This window comes from Coregonus clupeaformis, unplaced genomic scaffold, assembly GCF_020615455.1.
Source record: "Coregonus clupeaformis isolate EN_2021a unplaced genomic scaffold, ASM2061545v1 scaf0953, whole genome shotgun sequence".
Lineage (NCBI taxonomy): Eukaryota > Metazoa > Chordata > Actinopteri > Salmoniformes > Salmonidae > Coregonus > Coregonus clupeaformis.
The window spans coordinates 179,931-188,135 of record NW_025534407.1 but is presented as its reverse complement, the minus strand read 5'-3'; the positions used below and the strand labels follow the sequence as shown (position 1 = coordinate 188,135).

At 41.8% G+C, this 8,205-nt stretch overlaps 1 long non-coding RNA gene across 1 annotated transcript; it reads right to left on the bottom strand.

Moving 5' to 3' along the window:
• Positions 1-331: 331 nt before the first annotated feature.
• Positions 332-8,191, bottom strand: LOC121555449. Its single transcript, XR_005997915.1, has 3 exons — positions 8,055-8,191; positions 1,293-1,440; positions 332-1,166 (listed from the first exon to the last, which is right to left on the bottom strand). It is a non-coding gene; the product is annotated as an uncharacterized LOC121555449 (long non-coding RNA).
• Positions 8,192-8,205: the final 14 nt, after the last annotated feature.

Below are 8,205 nucleotides of genomic sequence, written 5' to 3'. Positions count from 1 at the left end.
ACTATATACATAGTAACAACTGTAGATATAGTACTATATACATAGTAACAACTGTAGATATAGTACTATATACATAGTAACAACTGTAGATATAGTACTATATACATAGTAACAACTGTAGATATAGTACTATATACATAGTAACAACTGTAGATATAGTACTATATACATAGTAACAACTGTAGATATAGTACTATATACATAGCAACAACTGTAGATATAGTACTATATACATAGTAACAACTGTAGATATAGTACTATATACATAGTAACAACTGTAGATATAGTACTATATACATAATAACAACTATAGCAGTGATTAATAATTAAATGTCCATTGGGGTGAACATTAACCATTGGGGGAGTAGCAGTCAGACTAAATGACCACTGGGGGTAGACAAAGTGAAATAAAACAATACAAATAATAACATTATGAACAACTGCAGCAGTGATGAATGTCATTGGGGTGGGGGCAGAGAAAAAGTATGTTGAGGGGGTGTGGGTGGGGGCGTGGCTATTCAGCAGCCTGATGGTTTGGGGGTAGAAGCTATTGGCCAGTCTCAGGTGGCTGAGGGTCCCTGATGATCTTCTTCCTGTGCCACCTGCGTCTGAGTGATTGAAACGGGGAGAACAGGCCATGGCTCAGGTGGCTGAGGGTCCCTGATGATCTTCTTCCTGTGCCACCTGCGTCTGAGTGATTGAAACGGGGAGAACAGGCCATGGCTCAGGTGGCTGAGGGTCCCTGATGATCTTCTTCCTGTGCCACCTGCGTCTGAGTGATTGAAACGGGGAGAACAGGCCGTGGCTTGGATGGCTGAGGGTCCCTGATGATCTTCTTGGCCTTCCTGAGACACCTGGTGTTGTAGGTGTCCTGGAGGGCAGGCAGTGAGCACCCGATGGTGCGTTCGGCTGCACGTATCACCCTCTGAAGCGCCTTGCGGTCCGCGGCGGTGGAGTTGCCGTACCCCGGCTGTGATGCAGCCCGATCTATGATCAGGGGCAACTCTGTTTGGGGTAAAGGGGGGGGTCCAGAGGAGGTGAAACACACAACAGGACAGTTTGGGCCGGAGAACATCCAGGAGAGAGAAGTCAGCGCAGCATCAGGTGTTCCTCATTGGGCCCCGTAACAATCCTCCTCAGTTCTGATTGGTCAGCTCTTCTCAACCCTAGGACAAGCATAGAAAAATAAAGAATAGAATGAGAGACAGAGAGCACCAGGGCTGTTACTCTGTGGATAAAAAGACAGGGGACAAGGGACATATCAAGCTGGTGTCGTGTGTACGTGTTCTTACCTCACTAGAGGTCTCCATTCAAACTCAGTGATCTCTTGGAAGAATGGGGCAAGGTAGGGGTTGAGAACAACCAGCTGGCTTCCTCTGGGCCACCTTGTCATGCACTTTGTCCCATCTTCTGGATTCATCACCTTGGGTTGATTCCAACCTACAGCATATATCCAATATAGTTTATGAAATCAATTGAGGCATTGAACAAATACAAACAAGACAGCTAGATACACCTACTTCAAACCCTAGCAAACTAATACAACACTGCTATATCCTACACAATATCACAGATTATTTTACCAGACTCACAACATTTTCCTTTCTATCTGTGCTCCAAATGTTTGCGAACTACCGGTAAAGTGAACACGTTATGCTAATACTGTAACATAATGCACAATGTGTTTTTTTTTTTATTAAACAAAATGGGAAAGGCAATATTGGACAATCCTGGCCTACAAAACAATGATTTATGTCGCGCAGATGAGATCCAAGTGAACCGAATCACACAGGGTTCCGACAGCTAAGGAGGACGTTTGTCACGAGTTGCTAAGCCAGAACCCAGAAGCAGACCAGGACAAGGTAAGTTGAAACGAAGGTGAGTGTTTATTTACAATTCAAGAGTGATGCTGAATAATCCAGGGAACAGAGCGGGCGGCGTTGATTAGTTGTTGGGGGTGCAGTGGTTGATCCCATCCTGGGTCGGCAGCCGCCGACCACCAGGCAGAGGTTGGATGAAGGTTCCGGACGGGTGACTGCAGATGGAACAAAACGGAGGTAAGTAAGCAACAAACCAACAAGGTGCAAAAACAACAAAACTAACGCTAGGCTCTAAGACTGATACTCTGGTAAACCTACTGTTCATGGCTAACGATCCGGCAGGGAATGGATGTTAGGCCAGAGCCTAAGAAGGGTGATGATCAGGACCAGGTGTGCAGATTGCTGATGGGATGCAGGTGCGGAAATCAAGAGAGCTCCCCGGAGCGTTCCAGAACCCTCGGGAAACTGGAGATCACGAACAGAAAAACTAGTCCACAGACAGGACCCGACTCAGACTGCCGGGATCGTTACAACGTTATTGCCATTCATGCTCTCTCCATTGAGTAGAATATATCACGGTGACATCTAGATGGCTACCAACATTAGTTATTTCTTGTGTAGGCTGCTATACTACTAGAAATACTGTATAATCCTGGGAGGGTAAAATTCGCCACGTTACTAGTTTCCACCGCCGACACCGTGTCAGGCTACAGCTGACCAGTGGCGCTGCACCTTGGGTTTTCTCTGTAGTAATGGTGGAAACGTAACGATCATGAATCTGCGCTCAGTGTATTCTCCATGGCATTCAGAGGCTGCGATTCAGCCTATAATCACAATATTCTCTGGGTGATATTTTTCTAGGTCGCACAGCTAGATATTTACGAGCAATTTAGAGTAGACCGAAATGGCTTTTGTCAACTTGAGCTAAATTAGCTAGCTAGCTAGCTAGCTAGGTTAGCTAAGGAAACATGCAGTAATCCAACGTTGGCTAGCAATAAATATGCTTATAAACAAGGCAAGGTACATTTTTACATTTACATTTTAGTCATTTAGCAGACGCTCTTATCCAGAGCGACTTACAGTTAGTGAACACATATATATATATTTTTTATACTGGCCCCCCGTGGGAATCGAACCTACAACCCTGGCGTTGCAAACGCCATGCTCTATTAACTGAGCTACATCCCTGCCGGCCATTCCCTCCCGTACCCTGGACAACGCTGGGCCAATTGTGCGCCGCCCATGAGTCTCCCGGTCGCGGCCTGCTGCGACAGAGCCTGGATTCGAACCAGGATCTCTAGTGGCACAGTTAGCACTGCGATGCAGTGCCTTAGACCACTGCGCCACTCAGGAGTATAGCCTAGCCACTCAGGTACCTAGCCATCAGCTGCTGAAAATAGTCTTCCACTTCACAGCCGCTTCAAGAAGATATTTACTAAAATAGTCTGAGCTTCATGTGTCTCACCCTGAAACAGATTATTTGAATCTACAGTAGGCATAAACTATGACTGTAAAGAAATACAGTATGTTAGAGTCATTTTTACAGGAGGCTTCCGAATTCCAGTTAATAACAGTATTTTTCAGCATTTTACCCACAATGCAGTGCAATCTACAGCATGAATGCTGTAAATCATATGTATGGTATTATACGGTGCGTTCTACTGTGTTTTACTGTTGGAATTACAGAAAAGTCTTAAAGTGTTGCTAGAGAACATGTGATTTAGTCCTCAATAATGTACCTGCATGATCTAAAACTCCATCTAATTACTACTAAAAGTTCAGGAATCTGGAGCACCAGTCTATAAAATGCACAGTCTGTATTGAAGGGTGTTGTCAGAGATTGTTATCTGTTAGTTGCTGATCTTTGATCGAGCTATGCGCTATTATCTGTCTCCAGCAGTGTGCACATGAGAAAATATTGTACGGGGGGGGGGGCATAAATGGGCCCTGTTTTCAGACCATTACAGGGTTGTCTATTATATCAACTGACTGCATGTAATGGCGCCGGAGCGGATGGCTGCTGTTTTACGGGCTCCTAACCAATTGTGCTATTTTGTGTGGTTTTTTTCACATTGTTTTTAACTTATTTTGAACATAATGTTGCTGCTCTTATGACCGAAAGGAGCTTCTGGATATCAGAACAGCGATTACTCACCTCGAACTGGACAAAGATTTTTTTCTTTAATGAGTTCCGACACAAAGCTTCTCCGAGACCAGGCCCAAATCCCCGTCATTCGCGTGAAGAAAATACAAAACCTGATAAAGATCCCCTTTTCATAGATAATTGGAGACCTATTACATTATTAAATACAGATTATAAATTGATAACTTTAGCATATGCTAATAGACTTTAAAATGGGCCCAAACCACCTTATTAATGAAACCCAAACTGGCCACATCAGCTGTAACATTAGGTTAGTTTTAGACAAGATTGATTACGCTGATTGATTGATTACGCTGATTCAATTGACTCAGAGGATATTCATTTATACCTTGACTTTTGTAAAGCATTTGATACAATAGAACACATATTCCAAATACATTCGTTGTACACTTTTGGTTTCGGGACTAGCTTTTTCTCTGTTATCAATTTGTTTTATAAAGATATTAATAGTTATGTTATAATTAATCGTAACACATCTAAAATATTTAATATTCACTGTTGGGTATTATTTATTAATAATAATAATAATTAAGCCCTATTTCAGCTTTCTTATTCATTTTAGTTGTAGAATTACTATCTATTAGCATTATAAACAACCCTGAATTAAAAAGGTATTTCAATATTTGGAAAACAAATAAAGATTTCTCAGCTAGCAGACGATACAGCTCTGTTTCTAAAAGGCTATTGCTCTTAATATTATCAAATCATTCTCTTCAGCTTCTGGTCTGGAACTTAACTTACAATGGCTTGCCAAAGTATTCACCCCCCTTGGCATTTTTCCTATTTTGTTGCCTTACAACCTGGAATTAAAATTGATTTTGGGGGGGTTTGTATAATTTCATTTACACAACATGCCTACTTCTTTGAAGATGCAATATATTTTTATTGTGAAACAAACAAGAAATAAGACAAAAAAACATAACTATTCACCTTTTGCAGCAATTACAGCTGCAAGTCTCTTGGGGTATGTCTCTATAAGCTTGGCACATCTAGCCACTGGGATTTCTGCCCATTCTTCAAGGAAAAACTGCTCCAGCTCTTTCAAGTTGGATGGGGTCCGCTGGTGTACAGCAATCTTTAAGTCATACCACAGATTCTCAATTGGATTGAGGTCTGGGCTTTGACTAGGCCATTCCGAGAAATGTAAATGTTTCCCCTTAAACCACTCGAATGTTGCTTTAGCAGTATGCTTAGGGTCATTGTCCTGCTGGAAGGTGAACCTCTGTCCCAGTCTCAAATCTCTGGAAGACTGAAACAGGTTTCCCTCAAGAATTTCCCTGTATTTAGCGCCATCCATCATTCCTTCAATTCTAACCAGTTTCCCAGTCCCTGCCGATGAAAAACATCCCCACAGCATGATGCTGCCACCACCATGCTTCACTGTGGGGATGGTGTTCTCGGGGTGATGAGAGGTGTTGGGTTTGTGCCAGACATAGCGTTTTCCTTGATGGCCAAAAAGCTCAATTTTAGTCTCATTTGACCAGGGTACCTTCTTCCATATGTTTGGGGAGTCTCCCACATGCCTTTTGGCGAACACCAAACGTGTTTGCTTTTTTTTTCTGTAAGCAATGGCTTTTTTCTGGCCACTCTTCCGTAAAGCCCAGCTCTGTGGAGTGTACGGCTTAAAGTGGTCCTATGGACAGATACTCCAATCTCCGCAGTGGAGCTTTGCAGCTCCTTCAGGGATATCTTTGGTGTCTTTGTTGCCTCTCTGATTAATGCCCTCCTTGCCTGGTCCGTGAGTTTTGGTGGGCGGCCCTCTCTTGGCAGGTTTGATGTGGTGCCATATTCTTTCCATTTTTTAATAAATGGATTTAATGGTGCTCTGTGGGAAGTTCAAAGTTTCAGATATTTTTTTATAACCCAACCCTGACCTGTTTGGAGAGCTCCTTGGTCTTCATGGTGCCACTTGCTTGGTGTTGCCCCTTGCTTAGTGGTGTTGCAGACTCTGGGGCCTGAATACATATGCACTCACCACTTTTCCGTTATTTATTTATTTTTAATTTTTTTAAACAAGTACTTTTTTTCATTTCACTTCAACAATTTGGACTATGTTGCGTATGTCCATTACATGAAACCCAAATAAAAAAATAAAGAGCGTCTGCTAAATGACTAAAATGTCATGTAAATGTATAATTGTTAATAAATCCCCTTTGCCCATGAGCATAACTATAGATAAATCCGACAGGAGATTTTGAGTGATGAAAGTTGGACAGAGGATCTCGAAATGTCAGAGCAAGAAAAACTTGGATGAACATAAAAAAAAACTAATGTTAGGCTATTTTCTGGCAATTGTGCTGCTATTATGTGCCAAATGTTAAGGCTACAAATGGCCCATTTGCGAGATTGACTTATTTCAATAGGCATAGGTTACAGTGTAAAATCTGGGTTTATTGATTCTAATAAAAATGTGCCATGGTTTGCTTGGATAAAGGCAGGTAGCCTATAGCTCCTGATAGTCCTACATCTCATTTCAGATAGTCTACAGAAGCCTAGACAAGATGGAGGCAAGATGTAAACTGAACGATTTAGCAGCTTGCTTAGTTCAAATTAACAGACGAATTTATTTAACATGAATAGCGAGGCGATTAAAAAAAAGTGTTTCCCAATAGCCTGCTGGAATAGGCTACTGAGGATGGGTTCGTAATTTCAAACACTGAATTAAATATTAATAATATGCATATTAACAGAATATGCTTGTCAACAACAGCCAGTATTTATTTTTTAGAATTTGTTTGACCTGTAACCTAATCTGACTACTGTCGCCATCAATCTAATGCGTTCTAAAAACTGATCGGCAAAAGAGCTTTGATCATTTCCAATTTAATTAGCTAAACATGCCCATTAATAATTGCATAATAACACAAGGCTACAAGAACAATAAACTGAAGTTACAGGCTATTTATTAAATTGGTTTGCCAGCTCCAGGTAGGCTACACAAGTGGCACAAATTGATTTGCAATGACTCCAGTGATATCGTCATTTCAACATATTTATTGTATCAAATGGTAGCGTACAATGGCATATACATCAATAGTGTACTAGATGGCCAACAGAGGCAAATGTATGATGTCAGTTTCATTGAGGACTTTTCCCCATAAAAAGAACCACGCGAGGGTGTTCCATAACTTCCATTTCCAATGTCCACTCCGGCAGCCCCAGAGACCCAAGAACTGAGCATGCATAAAGCACTTCGCTTGATACCGTTTTCTTTAAGCAGTCACCATTTGAATGCAGTTTAAACCACCTCCGAGCGGATTTTTGTAATGTGCTCTAGTGCGCCCAAAGTCTTTTTCTAGTGCTTTGTCTCCATTATTTATTGATGTGCATCAGTTCCAGAGTATTAATATGTTTTATGGAAAAAGGTTTGTTAATAGGTGTCTCCATAACGACTATCTAAATAGCCGTCCTACAACTGGTAAAAAGCTGCTATCGCTCACGTGACTCAGCCAATAACTGTACTGCTCTCTCAACACACACACACACACACACACACACACACACACACACACACACACACACACACACACACACACACACCATTCACTAACTCAGTAACAGCCTGCCTCACTGCCTGACAGTCAGCAGCAGGTCACAGTGAAATGCATTTTCAAGACAAATGAAGCTTAGAAATAGCCCAAAAAACCCGCAACAAATAAATTACCACCCGCGACATCGTTTTCAAAGTAGCCCAATTTGGCGGGAAAAACATAGGAACTGCAGATAGGAAACAATGGGGTGACGTCATAAATGGGTTTGTTTTTACAGTCTAATGGTTACAACTGAAGCATTGTACCGACTTGTTTTGCATGTCCCGGTGCCCCGGGGGTGCGGAGTTTATTTATTTTAGACCCTTCCATTGGTCCTTAAGTGAAATCTCCACTCACACGTGGAACCGGCCCGTGCAAAACGAACTAGCCCATTGCAGTATTCTAAAAACACTGGATCATCAAACCTCATTTATCAGATGGCGGTAGACTGATAAACTAGCTAGCTAGTGTGGACTCAATATTGACAAATATTAGATGTATGAACTGTATATTATGAATAAAGTTGATATCTTCTCTTACCACATGGTTAATTTAGAAATTCGACCAAAATGTAGCAAGAAATCGTGAATTAACGTTCTCCTCCGACACGCGCCCCGGGCAGGTGAACTCAAATAGCCCGCGCTAGCAAAACGTGGCGTGATTGGACATTTCAATTGGAAGAAAATTCCTA